Below are 24,693 nucleotides of genomic sequence, written 5' to 3' on the forward strand. Positions count from 1 at the left end.
TGAGGGTGCTCAGACCCAAGGCATCAGTCCTGGTAACCCATGGCATGTATTCAAATTAGCATTGGCTTATGATGATATATGTTTTGACATCAGGCTACCTGCACACCTGAAGAAATAGCTGTAGGGGAAAAGAAAGAGGAAATATTTTAGGCTGAAAAAGAAAATCGGAGGTAAATGTCCCTCTAGTGCTTGTTTATACTGTTTTCTGAACTGCTTCCCTTACCAAAGCCATGATTTGATGAAAATCTGGCCTTAGGCCCTTAGACACCAAATCCCACAGTGGCAGCAGGGTGCATGGTGCGGACGCAGCACAAGCTCTGTGAGGAGTTGAGCGCCGGAGCTGGCGCCGGCTCTCCGTGCAGCAGGCCTGACCTCCACCTTTTGGCAAATGCATTGCAACCATTGCATTCCTTTGCAATGGTCTTCAGAGCCTCTTTGCTCCAGTTCTTACATGCCCTCACTGTTTTTTCCTCCCTGCTGACCCCCCGCCCCGCTGGCTGAAGGATCTGCCTCCCTTTGGAGTCATTTTCAGGTCGAGCAAAGGAAGTTCAGACATCCTTGCTCAGAAAGCGGTGGAACCTTCCCAGAGTGCCTGGCTGCCCGAGCCGTAGGATGGATGTGCTGTAAATAAACCTGTGTGAGCTGCTCTGCTGGAGCAGAGCTTTGCCTGCTTTATGGGTCACCAGATGTTCCTGCCAGAGGGATGCAATGCGAGTCCTCCATAATGGGCTCAGAGTGATCCCTCCACCGAGTAACAGCACGCGCAAATTCCCCGTGTTAAGCATGGATCAAAGGTATATTATATGTGTCTCTGTAGGCAGTAAAGCCTAATTCCACCGTCTGCTGTAACAGGCTGATTTAGTCTTTGAGCTTTTCCGCATGGGCCAACCTCTGTACAGTGAGCTAGGGCATGCACCCACTGAATTTATAGACTTGGTGAGGTGGGACTCCTTTCTTCTTTCGCCCTTGCAATTAGAGATGATCTAAGGACTTGCACTTTGTTGTTAAATGCCTTTTTGAGAGCAGCTTTATTTTTGTGATTCTTGTGAGCCTTATTATTTTCAAAATCATAAAGAAAACTGTATCGTTCTTCGAACTGTGCCTAAGGTGAAGGCTTCCAGTGCCTCCTGTGTCAGTGAGTCCCATGCTTTTTGTGTCAGGTAAAAACATTTTCCTTAAATCAGTTCAGAAATTTGAGAGTCCCATTCACAGCAGAACAAAGAAAAATTCATTGCATTAGCAATGAATTCATTAAGTATTTGCATTTTCATGGAAATCTGGTGCTATTTCATCTAATGAAAGATTGTTCTTTTCTCCCAAAAGAAGTCTTATGTCTCAATCTATAACTGACACACTGTGAAATATCTGAAATCCACTCAAAAGCCCATGGGATCATTGCTGAATTCCAGAGCCTTGTAACATATGCAATTACGCTAAGATACACAGAAATTTCTGTCTCTTTTTCACAGGTCTTTCTTTTTGTTCTGTAGAAAGCATATTTGAACCAAGCAGAGAATTTTAATTCTCATCTGAAAGATTCCTTATTCATTTTTGCCAGTAATTTCTATGATTGTCTGAAGTTCTGCAACTACATATGTGACTGTGACTAAATTGTTTCCAGATTTTCTAATTTCTTCTTCGCAATAAATAAATAAAAAAGGAGTAGGATAATACTAAGGAAAAATTGTTACAGTCTCTTCTAACTTTTTAGCCCAATTTTTCAGAATTAGACCTGTGAAATGTGTGTCTTCTAGATCTTGTGCTGGAAATACCCCATGCTTTGAACTCTAAAGCTAATACTGTTTTCAAAATTCAACATCTGCATTTGCATTTACAGACAGCCCTGGCACAGAGCTGGCTCTTGCTTACCCTGTTGTTCCCCATTTGTTCTCTGCATCACCTTCATTTATGGGCATACAGGCTTATAATTAAGGGGAAGCTCTCTGGCCCATCAGCTATTCAGTTATGGCCCCCAGGTGACTTGAGCCCAAACAAGTTGGGAGAGACTGTTCAAATTTGTTCCAGGCAGACTGAAAGGAAGGAAAAGAAAAGCCAGCATTCATCATCCAAAAGATAAACATTTGACAGCACAGCTTGACTATGTCAGGAACACTTCTGTTTTAATAGTACGCCTGCAAGCTTTCAAAACAAGTGTTTACCTGTCACAATAAACAGTTATGAGTGAAGTACACAAAACACTAAACTCGGAGCTGGCAAGCTTCCAGAAGTGCCATGTGCAGTTAAACTCTTGAGCGTGTCATTCCATCCAACATAAATCTCCTCAGTTGTCTTCTGTCTTCTTCAGCGTACGCTGTTGGACTTTTCTACTTGCCTTGGAGACATCTGTCTCTGATGTACACACAATCCCAGGAAGCAGAGATAGTGCCTGGAGCTGATGTGTTTGTCAAGGCTGAACTTTTAAACAACTGCAATTAACTCACTAATGGCTCCTGGTGAGAGTGGATGAGTTTTATTTTGTTCTTTTTACCTCTAAATAAACCTCAGTGTTGAGGTAAGGTACATGTCTCTCCTTGTAATTGCGTCCTCAGTACTAGCAGGTGACCTTAACGAAGAGTAGCAGGTTACTGGATGCTCTCTTTGAGAAGAAAGATAGCGGTGTGGAGTAGAGCATGTTGAAGCAAATAACTTAAGAATTGGATCAAACCCCCAAAACTGGGTTTTCTGGTGACTTCAGAGGAATGAGGAGTCTGATCTAGAGTTTGACCTGGTCTGGGTTTCTGTCTGACATAAGAGAAGGTCATAAGTTTGCTTGGCTGGAGTTTGCTTTGACCACATCAATCAACGAGAATTCCCACTTTTTTTTTGAGAGAGAGATATTATTTCACTTTGCAGGACTTTCTGCCAAGTCTAATGCTGTGCAGCATGCTGGAAAAATAGCTAAAGTCAATAAATATAACCCATAAAAAATAAGGTCTGGCTCAACATTTGCACAGGAAACAATTATGCCTTGCTCTTTTTTCTTTTTTTTCAAGTCATTTCAATAGCTTAAGGAGAGGCTAGGAATTTCCTCCTATATGTACTTTTTAATGTGACATTTCACATTTTGTTGCAGAGTAAAGCATAGGTCATTGTCGGATAGCTAAGGGGGTCTGGTTAAAGTGTCCACCATATGCTCTTCTGCCAAAGGAAAAATAGGCTTTAGGACTCTGAGCTGAGGTTTTCCTCCTTGGTTTTTATCTTTAGTGAAAAACACTTGTAAATGGAGATAATACCGATTGTATGGGGAATAATTCTCATCTTCAAGTTAGCATGGGATATGTTTGCTGGGTTGTTGGGAGCCTTTTCCCCAGGAGCGCGGGCTTCCTGGTGTGTGGTGCAAGTTCTGGTCTGAGGAAGAGACTCACAGCTCTGTCTCCCACCCGCTCAGGAGACCTCGATGGAGGTCGTCGCATCCATCTCCAGATGCTGTACGAGCGCTGCACCCGCCAGGCGAATGCTTTCCTCCCTCATGCAGCAGCCGTCCTTGTCCTCAGTCGTGTTCATCTTTGGGCGCGCTCCCTGTTCAAACGACACATGTTGGGGCACCCTTGAGCCCACCTCCTCCCTGGGCGACGTGGGTGGCCTCCCATCTTGACGCCTATGTAAAATTTCAAAAGGCCTTGGTTTTGTTCCAGGGCAGAATGCAAAAGCCTTTCAACATCTCCATTAAAAAAAACAAAAATTCCAGCGTTTGTGCTCCCCATTTTGCTTCCAAGAGCACAGTGAGACAAGGAAGGCCGGCCCTTGTTCAGTGCTGGCAAGTCCAATCTAGAGCTGTGTAAAAATGCATCTAAAAAAAGGACTTTTCTTTCAATAAATGGCCATTTAATGAATAAGAGAGAAACAATTGAAGTCTGCAGTAATAGAACAATTATGTGCTGTTGTGCGTTCCAGCTGGCTACACATTGAACACTTCTTACAAATTGCCGGAAACGCAGCAGCTCACGGATCTGCTGCGTTTCGGGATAGTCATTATTAAGAAGAAATACCATGTGTCAATCTGCCGAAGGCCTCTGCGGGCATTATCCTCTGAAAATCCCTTAATTACTGCTCCCAGGCCCACGTGGGCATGGGGCCTGCAGCGTGCGCGAGAGGGAGAGCGCTGGGAGCAGCAACCCTGGCGTGATGTTCATTAATGTCCTCGGTCGCATTGCTCTTGTCTCTGCTGAGAAGCAGTGGGATGGAGGCTTGCGAGGAGGCTGGAAGGAAGGAAAGGTCAGTTGGTCCTCCTGGTTGAAGAGGAGGTCTGAGTAGTTATAGTGGAACAGGTAAGGAATCAAAGAAGCAAAGGAATGAGGGGGAATGTCGCATGCTGTACAGAGAGAGGCATGGGAGGACAAAATGGCCTGTGTGAGCTGTGATCCCACATTGCACCCTTGCTTGCACATATTGCTTTTTTTCCTTATATTTGCATTCACACGGCAAGGAGGAAAAGGAGAAAGGCACTGGAGGCAGTGAAGGGCTTGGAGATGCAGGGATTAGCAAAACAAATCACCACCTAATGCAGGCAGAGGAAGGTTGGGGCCAGGGTAGTCCCACTTTGGTGCCTCCAACCAAGGAGGACTTGAGTGCAACTCGTCCCAGGGGTCTAATGCAACATGGTGCTGAATGGGCTGCTAAATCTCTGTCAGGCTGTCTGTCCTTTAGATTCAGAATTCTAATCAACATTTCAGTGATAATTGAAACACTTAATGGGCACTTTTGGATGCAGAAATAGCAGCGGGGGGAAAAGTGTGGGGAGAATTCCAAGCAGTTCTGGAGTAGACACAAAGGCTTCTGCTCCAGCCAGAGCCTCTGAATCGCACGTGGCCCATTTCATAATGTGCTTTAGTCATTCCAAAAACTAAGGTTGCAAGGGGCATTCCGAGTTGGTGAGTGCTGATTAAACATGATACAAATACCTCTGCTATGTTGGATCTGTGGAAGGAATGTAGATGTCTGAAGAGCAGAGTTGGGATTAACGAGCTGTGAAGGAAAGAGGTGCATTTAAGGTGTCTGTGAGTAGGGAGAGGGCGAAGTTCCTGCTTCGCTTTTAAGATGTTAGAGCTACTTTGCTGGGGTTTTGTTGGGGTTTTTTTTGCTTTCTTTCTTTTCTTCTTTCTTTCAAAAGAAAGGCTGAAAACCCCCGCAACTCTGAGTGCTTGTCAGGGATGTAATGATGGAAATTTTGTCAGCCTTGCTTTGCATAAAAGCAATCATTATGTGATGGTGAATTTCCCCGTATGTTTGGTACATTCCTAATGTGGGAGGAATAACATATTCCTGAGTTTTCTTTTGTTGAGCTTGTCAATGAAACCACTGGGTCAGACTGTCTTCTCGTTTATTAGCAAGGAAAGCCGAGATGACTCTAGGCAAACACAACAGTGGGAAATGGTGGTGCTGGGAGAATCAAGCTCCTCGTTTCAAGTCCTGCTCTCCCAGCAGGTGTTTCTGCCTTGCATCCACACAGCTTTTAGGTGATTTTGCTCTGCTTCCCCAGCCCTGGCCCTGGGCTCCTCCAGTACCTCGAGGAAGTGCTGGAGCAGCCACCCAGGGCTGCATCGGTTGCATTGTACCAGGCGGATATGTGCAGTTCCCAGCTGGAATGGGGCTGAGGTTTTGGGTGAGTGATTGCCTCCTTGTGAGCTGGGTGACTTCTCCTGCGAGGCCCACAGCACATAGTCACTGCTCCTTTCTAGGAACTGACAAAATGCAGAAAACCTTCCAGGAAATCCTTCCTGGCAGCTGCATTTTTGTAGGTTTGTTTCTTTGTTTGTTATTTATTTTTTTTGAAGCTTTTGGAAGGCTTTGCCAAGGCTTTAGAGGTCCCATGCACCTCCAGAAGCCAGGCCACTGAGTTCCAACTTGGGCTGCACTGACCCAAGACTGCCTGCTTGAGTGAAACTATGTCAAACCTGGCTAATAATAGCAGCAAGGATTTTCAAGGGAGCTTGTCTGATTTTAACAACTGGCTTCACTCTGCTGCTTTGTAGACCTCACCTGGAAATACGTGGGCAGGGGTGAGTCCTTCACGAGGGAAGGGTAAGAGATTACGAGGCCCAAGGTGGCCTCCCTCTCCTCCCACAGTTTCGTGTTGCACTCGGTTGACTTCAGGGATGTCTGCAAGCATCGCAGGTGGCTGTGGGCTAATATAGGACACGTTTGGGTATCTGGAGCCAAGAACTAAATGGCATTCAACACTAATGTGAGTAGCTGTTGGAATAAATTACACTTTCCGACAGGCAAGGCAACGTGTCCTTTTGCATGCAGTAAGTAGGTATTTGTTCAAAACAATTAGACATCATAGCCTGGTTTAGTACTTAATCAATTTATGTGGTGAGCTGAAGTACCTGCATATGCCCTTAATAAGTAGTGACACCCTGTTCCTAGAGCACTGCTATGTGCTTACTAAGAAATTACATTTTTAATTATGCTGCATAAGCCTAATGGAAAATCTAATTATGACACTGGTATTTTTTAACTTTTGTGCAAATAGTGTGTTTTCTGAAGTGCACTTGCAAGTGTTGTCTCTGCTTTAGGACTCTAGGAGAGAAAATATATTCTGCTCAGAGTTTATACCGTGCTTTGCTTTATTATTTATTAATCAGTGCTATGTATTATTTGTATGCTGTCATAAGCGTCCTGGTAGTTGATGCAGTAAAACATGCAAATGGGAGTCCTTGCTGAAAGGATCTTCGGTGGCCTAAAACATTCCTGCCAGCAATGGAAATTCTGAAGTTGTTTCCCAGGGATTTGTGTCTTGTATTTTCACTCTTGATGACTGATGTGGTCTGAATTCTGACTGAAATGTTTTTCATGGGCTAGGGCCCTCACAGACTTCTTTCATGCCTAATTAGGGACCAGCTCATGTTGGAGCCTCTTTCTACATGGGGCCAACGTTCAAACAATTTAGCTTGGGACCTCGCTCATTCGTTCTCCTTCCTCACAGGTGTCAAAGTGCTCAAGAGCACTTTGAGAAAACCATGGTCATGGTTTCTCTAGTAACCCCAATCCACCAGAGTGTTTATAAGCAGACTGCATGGCCAAAATCCACTCCTCTACTCTAATTTTCCCCTTTGTGAACTCAAAACAGTCCCATTGTATTCTGAGAGAGCTTTGACAATATTTTTTTGCAAGCCCAGCAATATTTATAGTGCTTTAAAACAGCATGAGCTGCCTTAGTTTGATTATTGTTTAATCAAAGGGAAAAGATGGGATTTTCGGTGCTATCCAGGGTTGAGCTGATCCTGCTTCTGCTGAATACCCAGCATGAACATCACTAGGGACAGAGTTAGGACAACTGAGCAATTGTGTAGATATTTTCCCTTCTGAGCCATCATAACTGGCTAGCCATGGCCAAGAATTCACTGTGTATAACCAGCAATTTAATTGATCACCACCTAGTGCCTCCTCCCCTCTCCCCAGCTTTTCAAAAGACCTGACTTCACTGTCTGAAAAGCCTTCTGGTTTCTTAATTGCTCTCCAAATTATATCCAAAGGGATCCAACTGACCTTCTTTGGTCCTGAAGAAAGCCTGCGCCTGGAGCAATCAGAGAGTCCACAAGAAGAAATTATCTGTTCTTTTCTCATAGTCTGCTACACAATCCCAGACTAACCTATACAGTTGTAAACAGTATTAGCTGAGAAGGGAGAAGGATTCCCTTCTGCTACTATTTCTACTACTACTCTTAATATCTTTAAACAATTTTTGACAGAAGGGCTCTGTAGAAATATGTTGTAACAGCAGCACTTAAGCTTATGTGTCTACGTAACTTTATGGTTCTAAGACCTGGATTTTAAACTGGATGAATCAGGAGTGTAGAAGGCTGGGCTCCTGTATATAGGTGACCTCAGCATTTCGACCCAGCTGAAGAAGGACTCTCCTACTGCTTTTTATTAGTTATTTGCCAAAGGTTATTGCCAGGACAAAAAAAATATATATTTCCTTACACTCAAAGGTAATCTCTTCTTTTGGGGATCATGGTTGGATCAGCTCCAACTTCTGTTTGCAATCATAAATGGAAAAAGAATGTCCCGAAAGCTGACCTGGTCAAATGTGTCCTCTTAGGCACACTCTCCCCTGGCGCCATACCACCAGGACAGTGGGTTTAAGAGACTGTACTTGCCTCACTTTTCCGCTCTACTCGCTGACTGACCAGAAGCAGAATGTACCATGCTTTGCTCATATATTTTCTTGGTTCCTTCAAAATATTTCCTTCTGCTTGGATGCTCTGTGACTAATAATAGATAATGTTATGGGAAGGACTGTAAAGCCTTATCACTGGAAAGCTTTGAAAGCATGAATGTATATTAATAGGTAGAGAGGCTCTTTTTTCTGCAGGCTTTACAGCATATTGTAAAATTACAAGCCCTCTTGCTATCACAAGTATGCTGCCAAGACCAGACGTAGTCACCTTGTGATATGTGCTTCGATTTGCATGGGAAAGTAACAAGAGCGTCATGTAGGTTCCTCATCGCTTTGATCGGAAGCATCCACAATTTCCCAGGCATTCCCAGCAGCTCAAGGCTACCATGTTAAAAATGAGCAAAAAGACAGCTAGGTAAGAGAGATAGTGCCAAGCTAAACCTGACCGTCCAGCCCCGGTCCCAGTGAATGAATGCTCAGCTCTGGGAGGCCACTAAGAGGACCTCGCTGGCCAGCATGACTTCAAAGCAAGGAGCAGAGCCGAGTGCCCTGCAAGCAGGAATTGGTCAGCCTGAAATGAGTTTGGAAATAATTTTAGGATTTCCCTGTCCATCAGGAAGGAGCAAAGGAAGGGAAGCAGATGAGACAGATGGTGGGATCGCAGATGCTTTTCAAGCTTTTGGCACTGCAGCTCAAAGTTCAGGCTCTTTGTTTCCCTTCCAAAATCCTCTGTACTCTCTGCTGAAGCACCCTGGCTATGCTTCAAGTGGAAAAGCAAAAGAAGAAAGCCCAAAAGTGGCCAGTAATTGATGTGTTACAAGTGAATTTTTCCACTTGAGATGAGGGCCTTTTGCATGGATGCAACCAAAAACAGCTCAGGGAAAACGGTCACGGTCCCCACCTCTATTTGTGTGACAGAAAAGATCCCCAGGAGAGGCTGTGCAGAGCAGTGAGTGGTCCCTGCCCTCTGGCACGTCTCAGAGAGAGGAGACAGGAACCCATCCCAGCTTGGGTTAAAGAAACAAATCTGCAGGCAATCGATGGCGTTCACTGCATCAGTAGATTTATGAAAAGTGCCAGTAATATTTTAGTATAGTCTTAGCTGAAAGTGGAGCAGGCTTTCCAGGAGGGAGGGGGTGAAAAACCAAAAACCTTGGATAAAGACCAATATCAGAGCAATAAGACCTTAAGAAGCAAGCATCATTATAAGATAATTGACTGTGGAGAGCAGTCACACATCCCAAGGTGAAGCATAGGGCACTTAACATATCAATAAGGTCAATTATCTGATTATGTCAGCTGCCTTAGTGCTGTTATTAACCTATATTGCTCTTATTAACCTTTCTGATGAAGAATCTTTCGAAAATAATTATATTAAAGTACAAGTCTCTCAAGTTTAAAATATGTGAATGTTCCATTTCAGTAGTCGTGTGTCATAGGATAATGAACATCTGATTGCCTGGCTGACACAATGAGGTTTTTAATCAGCCTCCCTTGCCTAGGATCAGCGTGTTAGCTATGACAGGCTTCTCCGGGTGCAGGCAGCCTCATGAAAGCGCTGCTGTCATGTTGCGAATGGGGGGATTTAAAATTGAAATGTGAGCAAATAAGACAAGAAATGTAACGGATATGCTGAGGAGAGGGGTCCTGGGAAAATACCCACTGAAAGCCTCTTCAGTCAATTCCAATTATTAAAGCATACAGCTGATTCAATTAGTGGTTATGTACATGTGCATATAGTATTTACTACCTAGGAGAGCTGATCAAAGAGGAACAAGCTGCTCATGAAAACTTGCTTATATTCATTTTGTCCTACCCTGCCCCCCCCCCTCCCCCAGCAGAGCACTGGGAAGTATGGAAGCATTTTGCTGCAACTTTCATCCATTTTTCCATCTGTCAAGCAATGTGGGTACTCTTAATTTCTGCTGGGGCTTCTAATTCATTACATGCTTTTGGCAAAACCAGTGCAAATTGCAATGTTTTTGTTGCTGTATGTGTCTCCATGTGTATATGTGTACTTTAGGTTAAATATCATATAATGTAACAGATTCAAAGAGGAAAACAAAATGACTGACCTTATTTTCTACCTGCAACTTTTTACTGTGTTTAAACTTTGGTGTAATTTCACTTTGAGATGGCCACACTCGCCGTCTTAAAGGATGCCATTTTTACCCTTGAGGTTCTTCTTCACCTGCTTAAAATCACTGGGTATTTTGAAAAGTTGAGGTTAAGATATCCATAGGTCCATTCTGAGCATTTTTTCTCAGGTAGGAAAAGTATGACCGGTTTCCCCTTTGAAGCCCAAGTGACTCCTTTTTTTTTTGCCAGGGAAAAACTGAGTAGAAGAATCGCATGAAAAACTGAATCTGGAAAATTAACCTTCTACAAAATTCCCATTTATTATCTTCCCACTGTTTACTCCCTTCCCCAGGATCACCACTGTCAGTTACCTACATCAGATACGGGGGAAGGAAAGCATTTATCCAGATCTCCCCTTCCCCCTGTTTTTTTTTTTTTTTTAATAACAGATGAGAAAAGCTTATTTGCTTGTTTTCAAGCCCTGCTCAAGAGAATCTGATTTACTTTTTGTCATGTGTTGGGAATGCTAAACATGAATCTTACTGTTCAAGGTAATCCCTCTTAAAGTCACCTCCTTGCTCCAGCTTCAGAAGAATGTGGCACTTGGCCAAATCCCAAACTTTGCAAAAGTCCAGGTGTTTTTATGATGAGCTGGAGTCATGACTCTCAGATCAGGTAGCGGATCTGACATTTTCGTGCTGGTGAATGTTGCTTGCACGGACCTTTTTGTCATATTTTATCTGACCAGATTTGTGCCCCGTATAGAGAAGCTCTTGGTCATCTTCCTATTCGTAATTCCACTGGAGCGAGCGGAGAAGCGAGCGTTGGTGCCAGGAGTGTTATGTACAGCTCTGCTGATTTTTGCAAACGTCTTTCTAAAGTCTGAGCTCTGAGCACGGAGCTCTGTGCCTCTGCAATGTTCTGGGGATAAAATGAACTATAGTTCAGCATTGAAAATCAAAGTCTGCTGGGAAGGTTTCTGAGGTAAATAGAGGGCAATTATCTGAAATGAGGACTCAAGGAACACTATGCCTTGCAAATATGGACTCTAAAGGCAAGTCAATATATCAGGAGAAGCCACTGCGTACAGTAATGAATGTGTGCCCCTTCCAGGAAAACAATATCTGCTTTTACCTCCCGCTAAGGTGCCAGAGAGCTACAGTGAGAGTAAATGTTTGAGTAATTTTTCCCTCATTAGCCTTCCACTGGGGTTGGAATTTGCTTAGCCAGACCACATTTATTGTACCCATGCTCTGCATTTGTTTCTGCCTCGTGGAGGGCATTTCCTTCTGAGGCGCTTGTGAATCAGAGCGTATCATCCTTTCAGAAGCAGGTGCTGAGCCACGGGAAAGCCCTTGCACTCCTCAAAGTCACGTAATGGATGGGCTGGAAGATGGTTTCTTCAGCCCACACACTGAGTTGAACAATGCTGTAGTACGTCTCACTCTTTCATGTCTGGTTTGCTGAAGACAACCTGGAAAATGCCAGTGGTGTTGTCAGGACAAATTCAACATCAAATTTAGTGTCTATTTCTGAAGAGTTTTCTTCTTCTTTTGCTTATTGAGGGCTTTTGACAACATTTGTGTTTAGGTGCTCTCTCTTGTTTGTGATTAATGTCAAAAGAAAGCTATATCAAACAGAGATAAAATCTCTGATTCCAAGACAGAAGATTATTCAGGGGTGTGAAAATGGCTAGTGCTGCCACAGGAATGAGTTTGCTGCTAAGGGAAAATCCAAGCGAAGCAGTTTACAGGCCTCAATGCCTATCTAAATTCATTTTCCATGTATTAATGCTTGGTTTCTGGGGAGTGAGTGGGAAGGATTTGTCAAGTCTGTTGCTGCTCTTACCTTTGGGGATATTTGCTAGTCAAGTGTGTGAGAACTGGTAATTGGCAACTTGGAAAAAATCTATCCGTTTTAAATCCTACACTGCCCATACAAAGGTAGATCTGGGTAATACCATAGTTGTGTGCTAGTGTATGGTGTCCTATTCCTTGAGAATATCTTCTAGTCTCTCCCTCTTTTGATTTTGCCAGCAAGGACAAAAGGTTGTGCCATGGTGCTGGAGCAGCAAAGGAAGATCCTGAAAGTCAGATTTTATTTTAGACATTCCCAGTCATGTGAAAATCTATGCAAGACCCATGCAAATGGTCTTGTTTCCTTTTCCTTTTTTTCCCCAGAGCTGAACTCCACTACACCCAGAGGTTTTAATCATTTAGTCTTTATGTTATTTGGCCATTTGCTGAAAGTCTTGTTGCATCTTCAGTTTCTAAGTGATCTACCATCAAATGCAGCACAGTATGGCTAGCTCTCGAAAATCTTATCTGGTCTTTAGAGACTTCTAGCCTGTTTCTGATTATAGTCTGTAATAGTGCTTCTTGCACCGGTGTTTTACACCTCAACCATTTAGATTTGTGTTTCTGAATCAAGGCATCACTTGCTCCCCTGAGGCTGTGGGACCTGGATGTGTGAACTTGTTATTTCCTGATGACAACACAGGACTATCAAGCACATTACCTAATACTTGCCCTGGGTTATGCTATAGCTGATATTCTCTGATATGCTCCAGTCCCTTAGTTAAAAAGTAAGAGTCTTGGTGCTCCTGCAGCAGGCAAAGAGAATATTATACATGGAAGGCCTTAATTTAATAGGAAGCATTAGAAGAAATAGAGAAATAGAAACCATTTCTGATTGCTTAAATTTCTGGTTCAATAGAGATCAGCTACTTGAGTTACCAAATTCAGCTTTTTGTACAGCCCTTGCAGGCTGGAGCTGTGCGCGCTACAGCTTCTACCACTTACAACGATGGAGGTTGACCGTCCTTCTGCAGAGTTCATAGGTATTTTTTTCTTTCTTTTTTTTTTATTCTTTTTTTTTTTATATATATAATTTCCTGTGATGACTACTTCAGGAATTGCAAAGGACCAGAAACACTTTAATTGTTTCACATGGTAACCAGATTCCTACTTACAGTGGATGCTGTTTGCATGGAGTTAATAACGTGTAAAATTCCCACAAGGGGAAAGACAGTTGAATAGTCATAAACCTTTGTAAAAAAAAAAAAAAAAAAAAAAAAAAAAGGCAAATAAATAGATATTAAACAAACAATAGAGTTTCAAAACAGCTATTTGAAATTATAAGGAAGTGCAGGATTTTGGCCTCAACAGGTAAAGCAAATTGTCAGTAATTTTATTTTTCTTACCAAAGGGCTGAACTGAGGGTAGATATAAAAAAAACTGATACCTGAAATTTGTTCCAGAGATACTGGGTTTGGCTTATTGCCATGGCTTTGAGAATATGCAAGTAGTTGTCCACCCTATTAATTAAATAGGAGCCCACAAATTTAATTTTACTAGGATTTTCCTACAAAAAAAAAAAAAAAGTGAGGCTTTGCAGCAGTGTCCCAGTTGGATGTTGCTTTCATGACTCACATTATCCATGAGGAAAGGAAATTCCATATAGATCAAGGGAGCATAAAAACGAAGAACCCTTTTTAGCACAAGAAACCTAGCAACAGAAAACCTGAATTTGTCCCAGCAGTGCTAGATGCATTCAGCGCACAGCTGAATGGGTTCGTTTGTGCTTGTTCTGAGTTTTGTCTTTCTCTATTGGTTACTGGAGGTGCCACGAGCATGGCTGCAGGCAGTGATCTACAGCGGCAAAGGAGTCTCGAAGAGCGCAGCTGCATGGCTTTCAGTTTAGTTAAGCCTTCCCTTGGGTCTGGATGTTTCTCTGGACTTTTCAGCTCACAAAACGTACTGTTGCAAGGCACCTCTCCAAGTGAAGACTTAGTCCACTTCCCCTTCTCCTCTCAGTCACAACCAGGAAATGCAAAGGCATGTGGAGATGAAAACCAATTAAAGTGAAATTGACACATCTCGCTTTGCTTAGGAGTCGATTCTTACTTTATCTGACATTCCCAATTGTCTTCTGCTAATATAAGAAAGCTTGTGCTTTGTTGTGCCATGTAAGCAATGTCAAAATCATGAAGTCAAAGTCATTATTGGACTATCAAGAGCAATATTCAGTAGCCAGCATTAGCTCGAGTGCCAAAGCCTCTGATGACTAAGCTAAGAGTCAGGCACGTCTGGCAGAGGTCCTGAAGAGAGCACGTCCTCGAGTTTGGGGTGCCGTGCACTGGGACCTGGAGCTGTACCTCGCAGTTAGCTGATGGTAGCATCTAGCATGGTAGCATCTAGCTCCTTGGGCTTGGGAGCTTGGAGTGCTGAGGTTAGGCAGCCAGAGGTGCTAGAGAGCAGGATTTTAGGCAAAACTTAGTGATATACAGCAAGGATGGAGTGACTTAGCCTGTATAAAAATCCTTCACTTCAGCTGTGTTCTGAGAACATTCTGCTCCGGAGAAGAATTTTACAGCATCAGTCCATTCCTGGTTATGACTCAGCTGTCATGGCCATCTTACATATTCATTAGAGAGGTAGGTAAATGAGAAACGAATCGTGAGCTGCACAAATATTTGGAGCATTCATCTGCTGTTATTTTTTTCATAATAACAAGGACCCTGGGGAGACCGAACTCTGACTGCAGGAAATCTTGACAGAAAGTTCACAGCTTGGAGTTTTTTCTTACCCTTCTGCAGTGAAAATAATTGATCTTCTGGATAAATGGCAGGAACACAGCAAGAGCTGTTGCTTACAGCTCCCTTACAGCACTGCCTGCCTTGTCCCTCTCCTTGGGGTGCGCAAGTGAGCCGGCGTTGGGGCGAGTAGGCGAATTTGAGCTCACGCTTTGACCCTTCCTTGTCTCACCGTGGAGAGCAGCACGCCAGACTGGATTGCAGTGCCTGCGTGCTGGGACCCGCATGCATTAGAGCAGTGGCAGGTGCTAAATAGTAACAGATGTTAATATTGACAAACTGAAGTGGCTAAATGTGGTAATACAGCACTGTGGAGATGTGTGAAGCGAGGCAATGACCTTCACACATTACGCGCCGAGTCAATAAAACGGAGCTCGACGTGAGCAAAGTGATGCCACTCTCGTGCCAGGGTGCTGCATCCGCACGCGCCATCTTCGTGGACCAGGAGGAAGAGGCAGCAAACTCCAAGCTGTCACCAGAATGCCCAATGTCACCCGACCTGCTTTCCCCACCTGACATTAGATCACAAGCAAGTGACAATATGAAGTTTGTGGAGGGCACCGCTAGGCCTCCGATGACATTTCAGTGACACAGAACAAGAGGAAGCTCTGTTAAACACTGGGTCCCTTTGCTGCTTTATCCCCTTTTATCCGGCATTTCTCTTTTGTTTGTACAGATCAAGGATGCTGATGTACAGCCTGTTTGCACTGCCCTAGAAGCTTCTGCACTAACTTGTTTGAAACCAGACCCCAAGGTGTCCAGGGTCAAAGTCTGCTTTTCTCGACTTCAGCTGGTGACTTCAATGGGACAAAGTTTTGATCTCTTTTCTTCCAAGGAACAACAGCAATTTCTGCTGCAGCACATTGACGTTATTCTTAAACCTGGGAGAGGAGAAGGAGGAGGTGTTTGCTGCCTTCAAGAGAGCTGGGGTTTATTTTGAAGCTCTCCTGAATCCAGCCCATCTTCTATCTCAGCTTTCAAATGCTCAGGTGAGCCACGTGAGCCAACACCAGCTGGTGTCCTGCACAGGCCAGCTGCAATCTGGAGAAGCAATGCAGGGCTGTAAAAACGCCTTTGTGGACCCTGCGTCTACCTCGCAGACCCAGAACGACAGTGGTCAAAAGGAGAGAATTTCCTGATTGCAGGGACAGGATACTTCACGTGCCAGCTCCTTCTTGGTAAATGTCTTTGAGATCCAGTTTTCATAAATGGAAATGATGCCTATAATATAGAAGCCAAGCATTAAAGCTCCTGTGCTGGGCATGTTTCCCTGCTACGGGGACACTAGACCCAGCCAGCTTTGCAGCAGATCAAACTGTAACAGGGATATAATACTCAGGGCATCCATTGGGGCCAAGCAGCCTGATGGGTTTTTAAGTGGCATCAGCTCCCCCATGCAGCGACTTGCACAGAGATCACAGCCAGGAGACAGTGCAGTGATGTTCAGTGACAATATTAGTGATGGAAATCAGCTTTAATTTTTCATTTCCCATTTCTTGGTAGATCCAAAGTCAATAAGCAGTCTTTATTAGCAAGGCGAAGACCTCAGCACTCAGAAACTGGTGCAGATTCCCTGTCCTTTCCAAGTGCAGCATGGTAGATGTATCTGAAAGGTAACTAGCGATTTCCATCCAAGGATCGTGATCTTAATCGGAAGGCTCCTGCACTGGGCTCAGGCCAGATTGCGCAGTCGGTGAGCCGGAGTTCACGTCCTGACAGGTTCAGCATGTCCCTTCCAGGAACCTGACATCTGTCAACTGAGAATGTAGAAACGATGAGTTTTGCTGATGCCAGCGGGATTTTTTATACTAATTTTGCTCAGCAGAAAGGCTCCACAATGAGCCCAACATTTTGATTTTGATTTGTAGATTAAATAGGAGCTCAGGTCTATCCAGCTTAATTCCTTTCATCTGTACATCAGGCATCTCCGCTGCCTTGGCACATTCAGAGTGTGACTCATCCCCTCCCAAAATGTAGGACTGACAGGATGAATCATCCATTGACTTGAGAGAGCGTCTGAACAGGTAATGCAGACGGGATGTGCAGTGCTCAGTGACAAGGGACTCAGTGAATGCACTTTGGGTTCTTGTTCAGGAGTGAGGTGCCTTTCCATGCAACAGCTTTGGGTTTCCCTTTCCTCACCCAGTGCCAAATTAATTAGATACACAGAGCAGCCACTCTTGGCAGTGAAATGGTGCCAGAGAGCCTTGGGGCCATTTCTGCCTTCAGGGAAGGGAACTGCAAGACCAAGGCAGCCGTCGCACTGCTCAGCAGGCCCAGCCCTTCACTCACATCCAAGCAAAATAAAACCCATTGGTTTCAGTCACCTCTGGGACATGCGTTCCCTGTGGGCAAGGATTTCAGGTGGGAGAAAGGGGTGATAACTCCTTAAACCATTCCAGCACTATTTCAGACTTTTCTTCTTGCCATAGGCAAGGAGATTTTTGTTCGCAGTCATGGGAGCTGGAGCTGGTGGATCCTTTGTTTTCCTTCTCTGAGAGCATCTAACACATGCTTACAAAAATGCCTTGGCTGTTTAAAACTATGTAAGCTGGAGCAGGTTAACAGGCTTTCCCGCATGCCCTAGTGCCTGGGATTGGATATGGGCAAGGCATGCGGCACAGGGAGGCTGACAGTTATTTTCCCCCACTCTGTTTTTTCTGAAAGAGACTGCAGAGAGACAGAAGGATTTGCCCAAGGTCAGAGATACCAGCAGAACCCAGGTGCTGGATGTCAAGTTTCCAAGATGTGTCCCCCATGTTCGGTATGGCTCCATTTGAGCTGGCCCTGCTGAGATCACTGCAAATAAAAAGAAGACCAGAGGATGAAGGTCTCAGGGCTTCAGGACAGATGGGTGTTCAAATGGGAGGCAGTTTTTTTTCTTCCAAAAACCAAGCAGAAGCTGAACTTCAATTAGCTAGTTTTATATTTCAAGAGCAACAGAAGCCAGGTGATTTCTGGCTTGATACTTTTAAGCCTATCTGTTCTCATCCAAAGGTTCTACTATTAACCTGTAAGCATTGCAGCTTTTTAATGTGACAGCACAGACAGCTTAAAATTGGAAGAGGTCAGTTTTCACGGATTTTAGCCTCTAGGAACCTACTGATGTTTAATGGGAGTCACACAGCTAAATCTTTGTGTATAGTTTTGAAATTCATTGCATAAAACCAGAGTCATTCCCAGCCTTTTTTGTCCGGCTGACATCATTATAAATACTTGAAAGACTTTGGGAGATCATATAGGATATATCACCAGTCCAAATGACTTAGAACCAAATTGACATTTTCATATATCTAGGAGAGTGTTAGTTTTCCATGGGTTTTGCTGCTGTTTTCTTTTGATTTTAATTAAATCATTTTCTTAGCACTTGCTTGATGTTGACAAAATGAACATTTATCTGCTTAGAATGTGTCTTTTTCTTGACTTTTTGAGTCAAAATTCAATTTACCATTCAGATACTAAGCAATGTTGAGAAACCATACAGGCCAAAAGGACTGCATGTTTAATGTCCTAGAGCCCAGAACTCTTAAAGAGCACAGAGCTATACAGACCATCCCTCCAGGCATGGCACCAAAGCCAGAGTTTAGGAAAAGCTTGGCTTCTAAAGAAGAAACTAAATTAAGGTGTTAATAGGGAATATCTCACAGAAAGACCTCAAATGCCTTGAAGACACAAACCCACCTCACTCTGGTAGATACAGAACCATATTTTCAAAGCACTTAGGTGACTTAGGAGCCCAGTCCTATTTGCTGAACATTTGAAACCATTATCCAGCTTTACTGCCAAAATGTAGGGCATTCATTTTCTTGCATCACTGAGCTAAATGCTTTTTCTCCACTCAGACCTAGGGGCAGAAGCACAGTCTCTTGACTTCTAGTCCAACACACTCAATCGCTCTTCTTTGTTAGACAGACAGGAGCTGCAAGTAAATTCACCCGAGCTCTTGACATAAAGCACATGTGTGAGGAGAGGGAGGAAAGCGTTCTCTCTGCCAAATATTGCACATTTAATTCAATTAAGGAGTTAGTGCCTAAAAATTATAGTCAATGGTGGGGTTAGAGACAGATTCTCCTGATCTCCCTTTGGAGAACCCCTTTCCTCCCTTATTGCAGAACCAAGAAGTCTAAGACCTAGTTGCTCTTCTCTGAGCACATGCATCAACCCAGGTAACGTGTACCAGTTTTGCTTCACTTGCATGGTTAGATTTGCCTCAGCAAACTCTTTCATTAACAGCTTTTGCCAAAGGGGCTGCTGATTACTTCCAGATGTAGATACTTCCTTCTGGTAAAACTGTCACCTCATTAAGGGAACTTAGTTGCTGTCCTTCACTACTAATGTCTGTTAAAAAGGCAAACTTTGGAGAGTGACACCAAGACTGCATTGCTTAGGGAGCTCTCAGAAGTCCACTCTGCCTAGAGTTTTTCCTCTGTAAGATGAAGTTGCCCCTATGGTAATTATGCTCCGCCTGGGAGGCTGGGGTTTGGGTGGAAGGGAGGAGCCTGAAGAAGGCTTTAAATTTCTCTTGTTAGAGTGCATGGGGTTTGGGTGGGAGGGGATATCTGCAGAGGACTTGCCTGGTGAGTACATTAACCTGTAACAGTGTTTTGTCTGGTTAGTTTCTATTTAGAGGCTGATGGGAAGTGGTGTGCAGATGGAGCCCTTGTTTCCTTTCTCTGAAAAGGAAGCCCGTATGTGTTAAAGTGGCCTCTTTACTGGCAAGGCTTTGCTTGCCCTTGTGTTTGCTCTCCTGTGCTTCCCTTTCTGAAGGTTCCTAGTTCAAGTGTTTTACATGGGCTGTGCAGAAGGTTTGGCCACTTCCCCTCCTGGTGGCTCTTGTGAGCCAGCTGTCCCTTATCCCGGTGCTTCAGCCTGCTGAAGTCCTCTAGAAGCAGAGGAGGCTCTTGCTGCTGGAGAGTTGCTCTGCTTAGCTGTGCATTCCGTTTTCTGTGTTAATTAGAACCACCTTGACTTCAAGCAACTTGACTTTTGAAAGCCTGTCTTTCGAGTTGAATTGAAACCCTCTTTGTGATGCTTCTGCAGGGTTTTGTTGGTGGGGCTGGACAGGTAATGAGGAAATGTGGTCAGCAGCTGTGGACTTGTTTCCAGGCTCTTCTGTTACTGTGCTGTGAGGATGGATAGAGCAGCTCTTTGAGGCTCTGCATCACCTGCACCCAGCCCCGGTGATAACTTTTCCAGACGAGATTTTTTTTTAATGTTGAAATATCTTTTTAAATTTTTCCAGAAATCATTTTTTTTTCCATGGAGAAGGGAAAAGAGCTTTTTAGCAGGTCTGTTTCTCAGCTCTTAAAAATTGTCTGTTCCTGTAACAATTGAATTGTTCCTTTGTATTGATGTCTGCTTCATTGTGCCTGTTTTTTCAGAGGTATTGAGTGTGCTTTATATTAAACTGTGGTCCTTGTAATATTTTAAATTAACTTTTCAGAAGGCAATTCATTTCTAGTGGCAGGTGTAGCAAACGTGTGTCTCCATGCGGCATCTGTCCCAGCTCCTCGGAGGATCCCTAGCTGGGCAGGATCAGGCTCTTCCTCGTGGGTTGCTGCTATTATCAGCCCTTTTGCTGGGAGAACTGAGTGTTTCTGGTGCGCGTTTCAAAGTGACCCTCGCGAGGATCACCAGACAGCAGCCACCGCGGCAGCACCGCTCCATGACATTGATAAACCACAACATATTGTTTAACATATTGTTCCCAGTCCAACATATTGTTCGCATTCATCATGGAAGCAATCAGTACAGACCATTTTATTGCAAACCTGTTTCCTGGTGCTCATCATTAGGTCATTAACCTTAACAATGTCAACATGTTCTCGGTATGCAGTTTAATTGGAGTGCAGTGCAGAACAGTTGCACAGACTGTACCACATACAGGGGCACGCAGTCTAAGAGTAATAGAAATGCTGTACCAAATTGGTACCTTTTGCTAAGTAAAGCTATGCCTGCACAGGAGATGCATGTTAAAGAAATAAATGGCTGTACCTAGTGGGGCCCTTAGCAGAAGCATTAATTTCCTGTAAGCACCCGTATTAGGTGAAGGTTTTCATTTTAGTGTATCACACTCCAAGTGCCTCTTCTGTGGTTGTACCTCTCAGCAGCTTTACCATATCCAAAGAAGAGATACGGACAGTGTTTCTTGCCCCTCTCTGTGAAGAGGCCATAGTGGCCTGTTTCCTTGGTCCTTTGAGAGTGCTTGTCACAGCAGCAAGACCTAGGACGGGCTGCTGCCCAGTGCAGCCAGACTGCGACCCCCATGTATAGAAATCCAACAGGGTTGAATAGGAGGCTGGTAGGAGCAAGAGGAGTCCTGCATGAGAATATCCTGACTTGTATGTTAAACTTCAGGGAAGAGAAGAAATTGAGTAAGAAAATTCAGTGTTGCCCTACAGTGAGAGATGTTTGTGTGGATGGCAGTGTGATAGTGTAGTCCTGGGGAGCTGTTTCATGAGATTTCTGATACTTCACAGGTTTCTATTAACAAGTACTTTAGAGTCATTCAGTCAAACTGAATGAGCCTGGTATTGTAGTTTGTGATCACAATAAGCTACTCCTCCTCCTCTGTGTCTCTCAGAAACAGCACTCATGTTTCCAAATGCTGATCTGCTTTCTCATAGCTAACTTGGTGAATTTAATGCAACATACTGTCTCTCCATACAAGGCCTGCTTGGTTCTCATAGCCAGATTTTCCAGGATAGTCCCACTTTTAGTAGATCATAAAGCCTTTCAAAGAAGGGTCTGTCCCTTCCCATATGCTGCAGAAGAACCTTGCACTGCTGAGGCAGATTGTGTCAGTGACCTCTAGATCTTCTTGTAATGCTACTAATAAATGCTGGTACAGTATGGTTTGCATGTTAAGGTTGAAACTTTTAAGGATTCTGTTGGATGTCAACATCCATTTTCTGATGATTTTATTAGCAATTAGGGAGTTGTGCACATCTTGGCCTCAGTTTCTGCTGACTTTGGTTTCCCTGTGACAGTACGTCCCTGGGATCCGATTTACCAGGGTGCATGTGACTGGGGGGGAAGTGTCCCTCTGCTGACTGCTGTGAGTGAAACCACAAACCACTCATCATTGCAAGGCTCCTGTCCTACAGGAAAGGAAAATATGAGACAGGGAAAGAATAGCAGTTCTTTAAAGTGCATCTCAGTGTGATCTGGGCATCATCCTCATTTTAATTTCATTCCTCTTTCCTTGCCTTACTTACAGAAGTCCCTTTCCCTGTCAGTCTCACCCATTTCTGCTATATCTTTATTTTATTTAGCATGATGCACTGCTATTACTTGACAAGGAAGTCCAAGGATCTGATTGACACACTCTTTCTCCCATTGCAAAATAAACTAATTTTCTTAACCTCAGACAATATTCTTCTGAAAACAACTATTGATCTACACAAGTCCCTAGGCTGGGTAATCAATATTCACCAGTTTGGAGGGGGTGGGAGGGATGGAAATAGAAAAAGGGGGGAGAAAATGATGGATGGGAACACCATTGAGTGCCTTCTGAACTGACGCTGTGTTCAGCGCGCTCAGCTGCTGAAAGGGAGGGTTGTGTTTGTTTTGGAGCAGCAAACTGATGTCAAAGCTTTCAGCTTCCCAGATTCAAACTAACCCACTATCACTGCTGTTACTGAAGGATTCCAAGCCAGTGGGGCTTTCTAGTCTTTCTGCATCCAAGTTGGAAAAAGCAACAGCTCAGAGCAGAACAGCAACAGAGGCTGTTCTCTCTCCCACAATGGCATTTATAAAGTGTAATCAAGCTTAGTGGTTTGACATTTGTGTATATCTCATCTTGCCTCAATGATTCAGTCAGAGCCAGTGTGGAGGGCAAGAGGAAAGACTTGATCAGCACTGGAGTACTCCAGCCCTAGACATCCAGGTAAGTTGCTGCTTTAATCTTTCTCTGCTAAATTCACAGTGTATCTTGTGCAGAGAACTGGCACAAAGTGTGTTCAGCCCTTAAAATAGATCACAAGTGGGATGTGAGCTTTCTGCCAGGCTTCTGCAGAGAGAAGAGCTCCAGCTGTAGTGCTGCGTGAACCACAGTTGGGGGCCCTACCCCACAGTAGGGTAAAAACAGTGGTTATGGATCAGGAGTCTCCCTTCCAGCTTGTAAGTGCAGCCAGGAGCCATTCTGGGATAGTCAGTTGTCTCCTGTTTGTCTGTTTTTCTGTAACTAAAAGCCCGAACTATCGATACTCCAGATGTCCCTCACTATCCTGTGTTCCTTGTTGGGTGAATTCAGTCCTGATGTCTACCTGGCTGGTCCTGCCTCGCTTCAAGGGCTTGGATCTTCAAGGAACTGGTATCCAAATAGTCTGGAGAAGGGATGGATTTGCTCCAACCCGTGCTGTGCAAGATCCCTCTCTCAACACTCATCCCACTTTTCTACAGCTTTAGAGTATTCTCTGCGGCTTTCTAGGGAAGGACTGCTTTCCACTTGGAGAAATATTTAATCACTAATATGAAGTTAACCTAACCAATTATCATTAATTTAAAGTAATAGCAGTTAATCAGCATCCTGTTTAAAATGAAAAGGTCAATCTAAGCATGGTCTAAGCTTTTTCTGAAGCAGCAGGCAAGGAAGCAATAGTCTTCTGTGATACATGCAGGTCTTACAGATGATGAAGAAACAGGTACAGTTCAGGTGGTGTCAAACAAATGAGACTACACCAAGATAGGAGTGGAAGGATAATTGCATTTGTCAGGTTTTGGCTGGTACTTGGCCTGCTGAAGTACAAAGAAGTTTCTTCAAGGAGGCAACTTTAGGTTAAGCTGGTCAAATTCTGGAGCAGTTTAGATATCTCAACAAGGTGATGGAAATAGAGAGTAAATCAAGCTGTGTGTTCAAAAAGGTTTTCCTCTTCTTTCCTGCCTCTTACTTATTAAAAGTAGTTTCTTAACTAGACTGTAACTGTCATTTTCCAAATACTCGCCAAGAAGCCATTTTAATGTTCTGTGTTAATTAACCTGCGTAAAACAGGTTAGGTGTCGCTACAGTCCAGAGGGAAGAGGAGGGCTGCATAGTCCTCTGCGGCCACAAGCATGTGGTGCACGTGCAAAGGGCCAACATGTCCCTTATGCTCCTCAGCCAACCCCCATAACCTCCAACCCTGTCCTGGCTGACCCTGGTGACTGCCCAGGACTGTCAGAAATACTTTTGTTTCTCTGCAATCGGAGGTCAAGAGCATGTGAAGTGCCTGGCTGCTGCTGTGAAGTTACTGATGGCAATGGAGCCCCCCCTGCCGCCCCCTTCCTTGGGAAGGACCATCTAGATACAAACCCATCTAGATTCAAGATGGGTTTCTTTGATTTCAGGGGAAAAAATAACCTAAGATATCTAAGGGAAGATTGTTTTCTGTAGGATTTTGTGTTTGCTAAAGTAACTGCACGTGTTGCTCTTCCATGTTAAATAGCTGGGCAGTATTGCAGTCTTTGTATTAACTTGCATTTGGATCCTTCCCTGATATGGATTTCTCAGGTTTCCAGACATTCCTTGACTCTTTTTTGTTGTAATTAAACAACTCTGTGGCCATGGTAGAGCTGCTGTGCAAGCATGAGGAAGCCTGTCAAATCAATACGAATCATTGCAAGACAGAAGCTTAACAAGCCTGACTGGGAAGTACAAAGGGGCCCTTTGTCATTTAAAGAACTAAACAAGAGGCAGAGAACTTAATTCGGCTCGATCAGCTGCTAAGTCTGGCCTGACAAGGAGGCTGCAGGGATGCAGGGACACCTTCCCTGAAGGGCTCTGTCTTTCTGCTGAATTGGCAGTTTTCTCTCCTACTTCCTAGAAGTCTGCTGTGGTGTGTGGTATTTTGTTTGTTTGTTTTGGTTTGGGTCTTTTTGCTTTCTTGTCTTTTTTTTTTTTTTTTTTTGAGGGGGA

General features: G+C 43.9%; 1 long non-coding RNA gene across 1 annotated transcript in view; it reads right to left on the minus strand.

Moving 5' to 3' along the window:
• The window catches only part of LOC148596271 (uncharacterized), a 358,959-nt gene that overhangs the window by 22,886 nt on the left and 311,380 nt on the right, over positions 1 to 24,693 (minus strand). The window lies entirely within an intron of this gene.

The sequence above is a fragment of the Tinamus guttatus genome, unplaced genomic scaffold (assembly GCF_059628265.1).
Source record: "Tinamus guttatus ecotype Peru unplaced genomic scaffold, ASM5962826v1 Tinamus_guttatus_pri_ptg000019l, whole genome shotgun sequence".
In the NCBI taxonomy this organism is placed as follows: Eukaryota; Metazoa; Chordata; class Aves; order Tinamiformes; family Tinamidae; genus Tinamus; species Tinamus guttatus.